We start from the raw sequence: 12,474 nt of genomic DNA, 5'->3' as shown, positions 1-12,474 counted from the left end.
TAAACTGGCTGCTGAGTGGAATGAATCTGCCTTGCTAACACCATTTCATACCAAAATGTATTATCTTGTCTCCCTCAGCACGATTCACATTTCTAAGTATCAAGGTGACTACAGAATTTAGTTTAGCATTATTTTCCTTCTCAATTGGTCATAGCAACGATTCAGTATTCAGGCAACAGTGACATATGCACAGTCAGAGGTTGTTAATTAACAAACACTCCCATGGCACCAGGTGATGTCTCTTTTAACCCATCTAGTACATAGCAAATATCTTATAGGCTACACACGCAACACAATTTTACTTTGGTAAAATACAAAGCAGTTTACAAACTGTAACATACTGCATGCTGGCAGCAATTCAGTATTTGAAAGACTTAGCCAGACAGTCATTATTCATGTTGGATCTGTCTAATAAGATTATATGATGAGTGATGACATTTATGTGTAGTTTCCTCGTGACCAAATCGTGTTTTGTTTCTTGTTCACTAACATAACCAGTGCAGATCTGCAGGTGGTCCTAACTGATGGAAAGGCTTTAATTGTGTTATAGTGCTGTGTGCAAACAGAACAACTGACATAATGATGGTGGTGGGAGATTGGTTCGAGCATGTAAGAGTGCAGTTCATTGAGAAAAGCAGGTCACACCCATCTATAACATGAGTCAGAGTTCAAAAGGCAAATTTAAGGGAGTGTCCGTAGGTCTCTAAATAGATGCATTCACAAGTGCACCAGTTTTATGTACAGTAACATTCTTAGGACTTTACCAATTAATTTGACTAAAACATTCAGTTCGGTTTGATTTCTACAAAGCACTATATACAGTCTTATAAATAGTTACTTCTTTATAAACACCGCCAACATCCTGATGAAAATAAATTGCTCTTCTATTTATCTGTCTAAGAGCAGTCTATGCACAATTGCCAATGATCAGACAACTTTCAAGGTGGAGAATGACAACAAAATCCCACATTGGAAAATATATCACACAATTGCATATTACACGTCTCTTTTGATAAAGCATTTCTAAGTATTTTATTAATTCAATAATAATTTAAGTAGAAGTAAAACATATAGCAACGTGATCACACAAGCAAGCGTTTGTGTATTTCAGCACCATGGTCAGCACTGGCGGAAAATAAGACGCGAGACTCGCCGCTGCTTTTAAAAGCAGCATCCATGAGTAACTGCCATCATGCCATTAGAGATTAACCTCGTTTCAACGCCCACAGCACTTACTACAAAAAATATATTTACACTGCAATCAAAGGGTCCACTGCTTATCTAAATTTAGATACAGGTTTTGGAGCCTATTGAGGAAATGGGAATGAAAGGACGTGTTATTGAAATGTACACATTTACTTGATAGCCATTTCGCACCTCCCCTTCCGAGAAAAGAATATAGAAAAGCATATATATAGTTTATAAAGTTAATGCAATAACATTTCACAATATTTTAATCAATGCTGGATGCAGAGATGAAAGCCAAGAATACAAAAACAAAGAAAATACAAAGCATATAATAACGGGCTGCTGTTGTGTATTTCCATCACTTTCTTTGTGCATGCGGACTGCCATAAGATGGTAAATTAGGTTATGGTTTTTATGTTTACGGTTTGACTTGAACTGTCCAGTTTAATTCAATAAACAATGCCTACACTTAAGATAGTGTCAGGATTTGGACATCTCTTACCTTCAGAGGTGCCCGCTGTCCAGCTGTGCTGATGTGCTGCGGTTCAGATCACTGTGATACGGTGTCGTAGTCCAAACGCAGCTGCTATCCAAGCAGGATACATTTCTGTTTGCGTCTCACATAATATACACATAATACATACTAACACACCAAGTCAAAGCAGCTCTGTCGCCGAATAAATCATCATTGGGGATTAAGGGGTCGGCACTTCCTCACTGATGCTGCAACTGTACGCGGCGTCCTAGCGCGCGCACACACAAAGAGGAACGTACACTTGTTTAGCAACGCGGGGGTTAAATTATTCAGACACTTTCTCCACGTGATCAGCTACAAAATTTATTATTTATTATGACTGCATACGTCAACCAGGTTATGATATCGGTGATGTCTTTAGGCGATACCGAAAATCTGTGATCCGCCATCATGCATTTATGAAGGGGATGGGCAGGAAACAGGAACTATCGTGCATCTATTGTAATAGTGCAAAATCTAGGAGATGAAAAATGACGTAAGTGAGGAGCATGAGGTTCATACTTTACAAAATAATGGCCTCCTATGAAATACTTTTGCTTATGAATGTACAATATTGTACACATCCATCACCTAAAAATGAATTACATAGTGAATTCATTTAATTTAAAGGTCATTTTACGACCCTGTCTAACTCTGTAATAATATTCAGATGGTGGGGAACATGGTCTATTGCTACATAATTTACATGGGTTCACCCTGAGCAAGATTTTACACGCATATAATTTTACCTGCGGTGGTCCCCAGTTTGAAATCTTATGCTGTTGCTATTTCTCTGGTAAAATATCAAATTCCCTGCAGGTCTTAAACCACATGTTTGTGATTCATACAGTGAATATTGGGGGGAAGTTACTGTCTCCATCAAATCTGTGCTTAAAACAGAGCAAAGAGCCTTAGGATTTTAACCCTGCTTTGATTCTCTCTCCCCAGCCTTAAGCCTCTACTCTCATTTGAAATAAGTCACATGTACAGCAAACTCAATTGGGTGAATAGCAAAAGATCATTCAATCCCACAAATTGAACACAGAACACACAAATTGATCAAATGTTTGCACTGTAAGTTGCTTTGGATAAAAGCAATATCGTTAATACATAAATACATAAAATGTAATATTGTTAAAGTGGATTTCAGGTTTATTTTGGGTATTTAAAAATATAGAAAATACAATAATGCTTAAAAAATACAATATTACATATTACATTTCCTTAAAACAGAAGAGTTAAACACAGCTATAGAAGCTGCATGGTACCTTTGGTGCCAATCAGCATCAACTACTTGGATTTTGCGATATAAAATAAAAAGGGAATGCCAATGCGTTAATGCGAAATTATCTTAATCCCCTCCATCATTTTCTCTTCAGTTCTCACCCTGAGTGTCAGAACTCACAAAAATCTAATAAAATCCATCGCCCACAAACCTACCCAAATCTACTTAGGGCCTTTTCTGCACAATTAAGTTCAGTCAGACATGATATATGATCGTCAAATGACAACTGAGATCTCTTTATTATCTCAATCGTTTCCGACAGCAATGAGAGAGAGAAAAAAGTCTCATGTCTCTCACACATTTTTCTCCTATGACTTGAGGAACAAATTATCTACTACAAATTATCTGATTTACAGTATCCACAATTTATATAGCTTATTCCCTTACTATAGACCAGAGGTGTCCAATCCTGCTCCTGGAGGGCCGGTTTCTCTGCAGAGTTTGGCCCGAAATCTTATCAAACACATCTGATTCAGCTAATCAAGGTCTTAGGCAGACTCAAAACTTTCAGGCAGGTGTGTTGAGGGAAGTTTCAACTAAACTTTGCCCTCCAGGGCCGAGTTTGGACACCCCTGCTTTAGACGGTTTCATCGGAGGTGCGTTGCCATGGTGATGATAAGCATGAATCACCGCTGTGCGAAGAGAGGTTTGGCAGCCAGGCAGGAATTTAAAGATCTGTAGCTAACATTGTATACATTAACATTAGCTCAGTGTAGTTGATACACTATGATTTAAGCTTGTTATAAGAACTAATTTACTCTATGGAGGGAATCTGCTGTTATTGATTCTTTGCAGAACTTTACCAGATGTTAAGTTTGGACCACAAAAGCCGTTTTTTATGTTGTTGCCGCTGAAACAACAATTTTCTTATTTGTGTGTATATATTTTGTTAACCAATTGTATGTTAATAACCAAATCTACTGCAATAACAACCGCTTAAAACGCTTTCCAGCATTTGTGTTTCAAAACATAATTAGGACTGCACTGCACTGAGCATTAAGATCTTGTTACTAATTGGCAACAGTCAGAAATCACCCGTGGTCCATTTCTCTTTGAGGCACAAACTCACCTCAGGAGTGCCAGCTCTAAGCCGGCTCATTATCAATAGCAGATAGCTCTGATTGCTCAAATGGTGGATGGCGCGCCTGCAATGAGCGGATTTAATGCCAAGCCTCCTGTGATGCAGAACAAGACGAACCCTGACTATGCATGCAAGTAGGGGATATGCCATCAAGCAAAACTGTCCGACCTTTAAAAGGGTGATGGAGCCATTAAGGAAAGTGAAAATCCTTGCCTTGCCACAAATAAGATGGTCATTAGTTTAAGCCTCAGATGGTGACACCCACTAATCGCCCACAGTCTGGTGATATTGCACACAAACAAGAAAAGACTTTCTCTGTCAAATAAGCATCTGAATGAGGAACTTTTTTACTAACTTTTATGAGTTAAGGCAGACTTTTTAATTACTTTTTTGTTCTTTTACCATTTGCACCAGTGGCGAAGCCAGAAATGTTCAAGTGGGTGGGCCTTTATAAAACAGGGTGGGCAAAGCATAGAATGTACATAAATTGGGAGTGTTTACGCCCATGGCCGGCGTATATTTTTTTCCCCAATGTAAGTGCGGCTTTTTTCAAAACAGCCAGCAGCTGTCCATTTTTTCCGTGCTGTGGTCTAAAAATATTCAACTCTGGATGAAAAGCTTAGCTTGTCAATGTAAGTTCTCACACAGCCGTCCAATCACAGTGGGTGAAAGGGCGGGACTAATATCACAACAACCAACCGGCTCACAGCTCAAGTATCACAGCAACCAAAGCGCTTGGCTGAAAAAACAGCTGGCATTTGGCGTCCTCCAGGCGTTTTCAGCCGGGTTTAAAAGCTTTGGTGCACGCTACCTAAGCCAAGTTACCTTAATGCCATGCAGGCAGCACAATGTTTCAAGGGGAAATTTATAAAACAACTTAAATAACCAACCAGCTTGTCTACAGTATATGGGCAGGTGGGGCTGTGCCTGTTTTATACAGTCTATGAGCAGTGCCCCACCAAATTATTAACCCACTTGAAAACACAGAACTCAATATAAACTGAATTAGTAACGGAATTAGTTTTTACGTTATTTACGTTGCGTGAACGTAGATCCGAACAATATGTCATTCCTCCTCAGCAAAATGCATGACGTGAAAGCGTCATAGGCTACGACAGATTCAACAGATAGTGATTTTACTAAAGAACTCGTTCGAAAGATTGTTATGTAATGAGACAATGGCCATCAAACAACATGGCGCAATACAAAATTGCATGTGTTGTCATTTAAGTGTAAATATTCCAACAACATTAAATCATACAGCCCCCTAAATAGTTGATTGGAGTAATACTCCTGACTATAAACTGTAAATAATAATGACACCACTATAAACATTAAGAAAATGTCTAAACTCACCATTACATGTCCTGTAGTCTGAGACGGGGCTTCTGGTTCATAATAACAAAGTCCAATATGATCATAATGTCCCTTCGCGCAAAGAAAAGCAGAAATACATTTCTCAGACGAGCATTTATCATCGATGAGCGTAACGTTATAGGTCTTTCAACACAGCATGAAGTCATTATCAACGTAATACGTGCTCGTTTCATTTTGTTGACGTTTGAAAAGATGTCCTCAGTAATCCAACATTTCCATGAGTGATGTAATAGTCTCCGTCTCCAAAAGTAAACAGGCATAAGCAGATTTCATCGTGGAAAGGTTGTTAAACTTGATGATTTGCGACTCGCTGTTTTCAAATTCAGTTCAATCGCGCGTAGGCGGAACTAACAATGACTGACGAATCATATTCAACGTTTCATGTTGACAAGCGTGTGCACCAATAGGGTAAAAGAAAACTGCGAAACTGCTTGAACATGCAAACTTGCACTTATATTTTAATTATATTTATAATTGTATTACATATATGAAATTATAGTGTGATAAGACGTCTATTCGTAGTACTATTATTTATTTTTGTTAAATTATTTACACATTTGTCTGGAAAATGGCCTTCTGATTGGATGGGCCACAACTCAAAGTGGGCGGGCCCAGGCCCGGCCAGGCCCACCCGTAGCTTCGCCACTGATTTGCACAGATTCAGATGTTAGTCATTAGAAGACTAGACTAGATGGTCATTATTTATTGCATAATGCTCTAGAATGAAACACAAATGAGATTCTTGGTAATTATAGTTTAACCTAGCAACCTCAGATAGTCATCAGTCAACTTAGTGGCTTGTTTTGCCACCTCATTGTATTCATAAATAAAGTAATGAACTGTATTTGATTCTTCTACTGATGAGCTATACATTATAAGTCTGAATGTTTGCTGTTACAGTGTAACCAGAACTTTAAGTACTGGTGGCCATGTTTGCAAAGCCTGCAGTTATTTTAGTCTTGCAAGACTAAAGTCCTACTGTATGGGGAAGATGTGACATATATCTCTAAAATCACAAGAACGTATTTCTGACCAACAATTCAATCTGACATCAACTTTTATTTCTTAGGCACAATTAAAAAAAAATATTACTCTTTATCAATTCACTGTAAAAAGTGAAAAGTTAGAACAACTTTAAAAATTTCTTCAATCGGTAAAACCTAAAATAATTACGTTTTTTCAACTATATGTTTAAGTGAAAAATACTTGAAATGAAAAATTTAAGTTTAAAGAATTTAGTTTTTTTACCAATTAAAGTTGTGTTACCAATTAAAGTATTTTTTTGAGTTGATCCAACTTTCCTTTTTGCAATGTTCTGGAAGGTGGAACTTCTGTCGCCAGAGCAGCAATATTGAACGTTTCATTGTCCACTATTCATAGTAATAGGAGTGCTCAGTTTCGTACAAAATAAGTAATGGGAGTGGCTTGTGTTTGTGTCATTCAGTACAAATACAGCTTTTACTTTTTTTCTAAAAATAGCAGTAGTGTCCCACCTGGTTTTCTCGGAACTGGCCACTATTATTGGTTTTAGATATCACAAACCTGTCAAGTGTCACTTTTTAACCTCAAAGTGGCACATTACTGTTCTGAAAATCAAGCAGATAAAGTTCAAAAAAAGTTTGTATTAAAACAATATATAAAATGTGAATTCAAGTTGATTTTAACAGACATCTCAATGTCAAAGAGTGTCCCAATCTACCTGAATTCATCCTAATTTATTGTGAAAACTATTGCAGCCTCAGTTAAACTGGTTTAGCACTTGCAACACTAAGGTCCGATTCGAACGGATTTCATTTGCTGTTAAAAAGCAAACAGTACATTTACATTTAAGCAATTAGCAAACGGTTTATATAAAAAACAGCTTAAATAAAGGGAGGAAAAACAGCTGTGCAATATTTATTTTCAGTGTTGGGGGCAACGCATTACAAGTAATGTCCATTACGTAATAATATTACTTTTTTTTAAAAAGTTACGTGAGTTACTTCTCAGTTTAATTAATTTGATTTAAAAAGGTATAATGTACTGATTTAAACTAAACTACTAGAATCACGCAATCTATGTATGCGCGCCTGAGCGGGAACAGTTTAAGAAACAGAGATAGCAGGCCAAAGCTTGAAATTTTATGATAGAAAATGACATTTTTTTAAATGCAGAACTTATCAGTCATAAAAACACCTGAAAGGCTTAAGAGATCAAGCCTTAGAAAAGTAAGAAAAAGTAACCCAAAAGTAACATAAGTATTACTTTCCATGAAAAGTAAAACAATTAGTTACTTTTTTGGGCGAGTAACTTAACATTGTAATGCATTACTTTTAAAAGTAACTTTCCCCAACACTGTTCGTTTAAGCTTACAAAGTTTCACTGATCATTAGATACACAACCTGTTTAGTGATAAATACACTACATATTTAATTGTTGTTTTCTTAAGTTCACCACTTTACAGACTGTCGCTATTTTTCTATTTTTATTTCAACATTGTTAAGCTTGTGTCACTGTCTGTCTGTCTGTGAAGAAGCTGTTTTATTATTTGTGCCAATAGAGATAGAGTTCAAAAAGGCTGCTGTGATTGGATCTTTCCTTTGCATCAGTCATCCAGTGGGAGGGCCGAGCGTCTATCAGTTAAACTGGGCACCATCTGGTGCCAGAGTCATCCAGATTGAAGTGGGATGGAGGACTCATAAAAAGGGCTAATTAATGGGAACACCGTGCAGGCTGTCAGAAAGGCAAAGATACCTCCCATCCTTTGATTTATACAAATCAGCTATTCATTTAGAGTATCTTATGAATATGCAAATGTGAATAGATATAATTTTAAAACTGTGGAAATAAAATCTCCATAGGAGAAGTATAGAGTCAATATCAGAATATCATAATATATTACTATCTATTAGAGTACTTTAATTATGTTTACTTTGGTCTGGTGTGAGAGAGGTTCACTAATATGGCTTTGGGATTTCTAGTATACCACGGGTCTGTTGAATGCTTTATTTTGATTATTGAGAATTTGACTGAGAAATGTTCCATGGGTGTTGATTATTTTTCTGTAAACTGCACACCTAACTTGTCAAATTTTTTAAAAATAGGCACCAGAGCAATGTTTGTAAGCGGAATAATTGACTCCAGTTCTTTGAATTATTCGAAAATAATGCGCAACTGTGGTGTAACACTCTGCTTTGTGCCACATTACCACCCTTGGTGTGCATTATTTTCTTATAATTCAATGGCCCATCGTCAATTATTCCTTACATAATAGATGAGTGGAGAATTAGTTTCTTTAAAAGCAGCCTTAATGATGAAGTTCCTTTCAAAGGTGGAAATGTTTAGATGAAGGTGTTTAATTATGCGTAGCTGATTATTGCTGACATCCTGAGGCCTCTTGGGGTGCTCATGGGGTGAAATCGATACCAAATTGTAAACTTATGCAAAGAAGAATGTCGACTGCAAAATGAATATAAACAATTGAATTAGAATCCCGTTCTCTTAACTAAATTACAAACTGGGGAAAACACCCTAACCACATTCACACAGACATAACACAATTTTAAAAGTATGAAGATTTGAATTAGATTTTTTTTAAAGAGTATTTTGATTTTTGATTTTTTTATAGTATACTTTCTATTGATAAGCATACATTTGACCATTTTATTTTTTTCCTTTTTAATATCTTTAAAAACCTTTTCACCACAAAAAAGCTTTTGTGAAACCAATGCGTATGTATGTAGTGTGTATGCAAAAATACACAGCAACATTCATATTTAGGAAAACAGTCATGGAAAAGTGCTGTGTGCCATGTCAGGGTGTAAGCAGACATGCACTTTTACTTATCCTAGCGCTGCAGTCTTTTAGAAATGTAAGCCATATTCTTCCTGCTCGAAAATTATTCAAACATTTAAAGTGATCTTTTATATATCAGTGACATAGGCATTGTTCAAAGGCAGGGATCTGAAACTGATCATTTGCTATTTATAGATTTCACATTTGAAAGTGAGCACACACTGTTTGAAGAAGATAATTTGATCTTTTTCTCTCTGTTTCTTCTATTTTTACTCATTCTTTGTTTAATTGTACTCCATTCCTTGGAAATACTGATGATCTAGATACAGTCGCCATAGTAACACTAGAGCTGCAGCACATGAATGGCTTTGTAGTTGCTGTGGGAACTGAGGGTCGACTCACCTCAAAAAACAGATAGTGATTATATGCATGAAACTTTATCCCGTTTATTATCACCTACTGAGAATATATCAACACATGCACATTTGACGATAACAAAAAAAGAGTGCATGAACAGTCTTTGTGGCTATACTGGCAAAATTAGTGTTTAAGTATTATTACGAATGATGGCCAAATCCCAGGCGGATCTTCAATGAATGTTTTTCTTGCCTTTAGCACAGGCTCTACCACTTTGAAATGAAAAACATAGAGGAGACTTTCACTGACGTAATCTCTTTAGTGACCCAAAAAATATCATTTGCAGTATTAGGTTTGGAACGCTATAAAGCATAATTCACTTGATAATGCTTTAAGTTTGTTTATATATATATATATATGTCATGCCAGTTTATGCATCATTACAGTAAAACTGAGAGCTACAAACACATTTGATCAAGGTGGTGTCTTTTGATGACTTTACACTAGACTACATACACACACCTCTGATAAACACCATAGATCAGCTTACTGTATATGCAATAACCTTCAAAATATACTTGGTGTAGTAGCAACATTCATACAGTAACATGATACTGTGTCTCTCCCAGTAATGACCAAGGGTTTAAAAAGTATCTTTTAAAGTAAGTTTCTGTTTATACCTACACAGCTGTCAAAGCAGATCTACTTGGAGTCCTACCAGGCCTGATTCCCTCCCACAGACCCTTCATCTGCTATCTACTGTACATAGTAACAAGACTAAATGCTTCATGGTGTTAGTGTTTAAATCCCAAAATAATCAATCCAAGACACCACAGAAGTTTCCTGTTTTGTTAAATAATGCAATAAGAATTAATTTAGCCAGGCTTCATTTTAACTCAGATGCTTAAAGGGGCCATGGCATGAAAATCTGACTTTTTCCATGTTTAAGTTCTATAACTATCAACCTAGAAAATGTGAAAAAGATCAACCCAGTAACTTAGTTTTGGTAAACCATTCTCCGCAAGCATGTGAAAAAATAGGTAATTTCAATTTGGCTCTCCTTATGATGTTGTCACGGAGTGACTAGACAGGTGACTGTAGTCCTGGACAGAGTGACTGGACCGGTTTGCACAGACACCGGCACTTCCGGGTTTCCCGGGAATCCCCCGCAATCACTGTTATGAGGCACAGCTGCGTGAGCGACGTGGTAAACGAGGATTGGGACGAGCCACGCTAAAGAGAGGGATATAAAGGGAGAGAGCAGAAGTTACTTTTCAGGAGTTCGGTCGCGTTGGATGTACGCTGTGAGTACCTGCTGGGTTGTGAGTCGTTTTGATGCTGGAGTACGTTGTTGCTGATACGTTCTGGGATCTGTGAAGAGAGAGAAAGCACCATTTAAAGCCAAGTAAGAATGAGCCTTGTAGTGAAACAAACACATTGACACCTTTGTTGTTGTTGTCTGCACGAAGGACTGGGTGCTCTGCATCGAAGACGTTGTTTACATCAGCGGATGTCCTGAGAAAGGAGGAAATAAGAAGAGAGAGAGATCGATCAGAGAATTGCCAGCCGTGAGTAACAGCTAATCAGTGATAAATGTTGAATGCTTACATTGTTAAAGGAGAGTGTAACCTGTTTCTAAGCGGCCCCACCAGGTGTGTATGATAGGTGGGCGAGCCGAAAGACGTGTATTGAGCTGACACTGGACAGTGAGAGTTTTGCCATCGGTCGAGGAACCGCACGACATAGCCAAGTACGATTCTACTCCCCCGATTCAGGCATAGTCCCACCAGGAGAGGAGTACGGACCCTAACCTATTCACTGGAGTGTGTGCTGTGCAACGAGTGAGTGATTTATTTGACGTGAGTATACAAAGCTTCTGAAGTGTTGTGCTGTGTCCTTGTTTGTACCCACCTCAGGAGGGATTGAACCCCTGTGGATGCCATCGGGAGCCGCTACGACGGTGCGTGCCCAGCCAAACACATTAAGCCTGTAACTGTGTTCAGCAGGAGCTCAATGGGAAACAGCAAGTAAGGTACTGTGAGGAGTTCTGTAACTACATCAGCCGCAGAGGAGTAGTTGAGGGTGATCGAGGAGACCTGGGCGCCCATACATCCGTTGTGTGTGAAAACTAATGTGTGACAACTCCTGTCTTTCGTCTAGATCTTCGCCTGTCTAGGGAAGAGGACGTGCGGTCATTGGCCGTTTGGAACATATTGAGCAGGACGTTGTTGTGCTAGCCCCGGCAGTGAGCCCGACAAAGTCCCTCGCCTCTTGCTGCATTGGATGGTGACGGTGATGTATGGGTTTCAGTTTCGATCCTACTCCCGTGCCTAGTTGAGAAGATACTCTCCTTATCATGAGCTAAAGCTAACTTACCCAGCAACGATTCACAGCCCTAGACGGCCTGTATAGAAAGGAAGATACTTACCTTACTACGAGCTAAAGCTAACTTACCCAGCAACGATCCCCAGCCCTAGACGGCCTGTATAGGAAGGAAGATACTTCCCTTACTACGAGCTAAAGCTCACTTACCCAGCAACGATCCCCAGCCCTAGACGGCCTGTATAGAAAGGAAGATACTCACTCACCTTATCACAAGCTAAGCTAACTTACCCAGCAACGATCCCCAGCCCTAGACGGCCTGTATAGGAAGGAAGATACTTCCCTTACTACAAGCTAAAGCTAACTTACCCAGCAACGATCCCCAGCCCTAGACAGCCTGTATAGAAAGGAAGATACTCACCTTATCACGAGCTAAGCTAACTTACCCAGCAACGATCCCCAGCCCTAGACGGCCTGTATAGGAAGGAAGATACTCACCTACAGTATCACGAGCTAAAGCTAACTTATCCAGCAACGATCCCCAGCCCTAGACAGCCTGTATAGAAAGGAAGATAC

At 38.5% G+C, this 12,474-nt stretch overlaps 1 protein-coding gene across 1 annotated transcript in view; it reads right to left on the bottom strand.

Moving 5' to 3' along the window:
- Positions 1–2,059, bottom strand: part of slc7a14a (solute carrier family 7 member 14a) — a 29,315-nt gene extending 27,256 nt beyond the window's left edge. Inside the window, exon 1 of the mRNA XM_065276349.2 lies at positions 1,691–2,059. The gene's annotated coding sequence lies outside the window, so the exon portion shown is untranslated. The remainder of the gene's footprint in view (positions 1–1,690) is intronic.
- Between the last annotated feature and the right edge of the window lie 10,415 nt (positions 2,060–12,474).

Source organism: Paramisgurnus dabryanus, chromosome 6, assembly GCF_030506205.2.
Source record: "Paramisgurnus dabryanus chromosome 6, PD_genome_1.1, whole genome shotgun sequence".
Classification (NCBI taxonomy): Eukaryota; Metazoa; Chordata; class Actinopteri; order Cypriniformes; family Cobitidae; genus Paramisgurnus; species Paramisgurnus dabryanus.
This window is presented reverse-complemented; position numbering and strand designations above follow the sequence as displayed.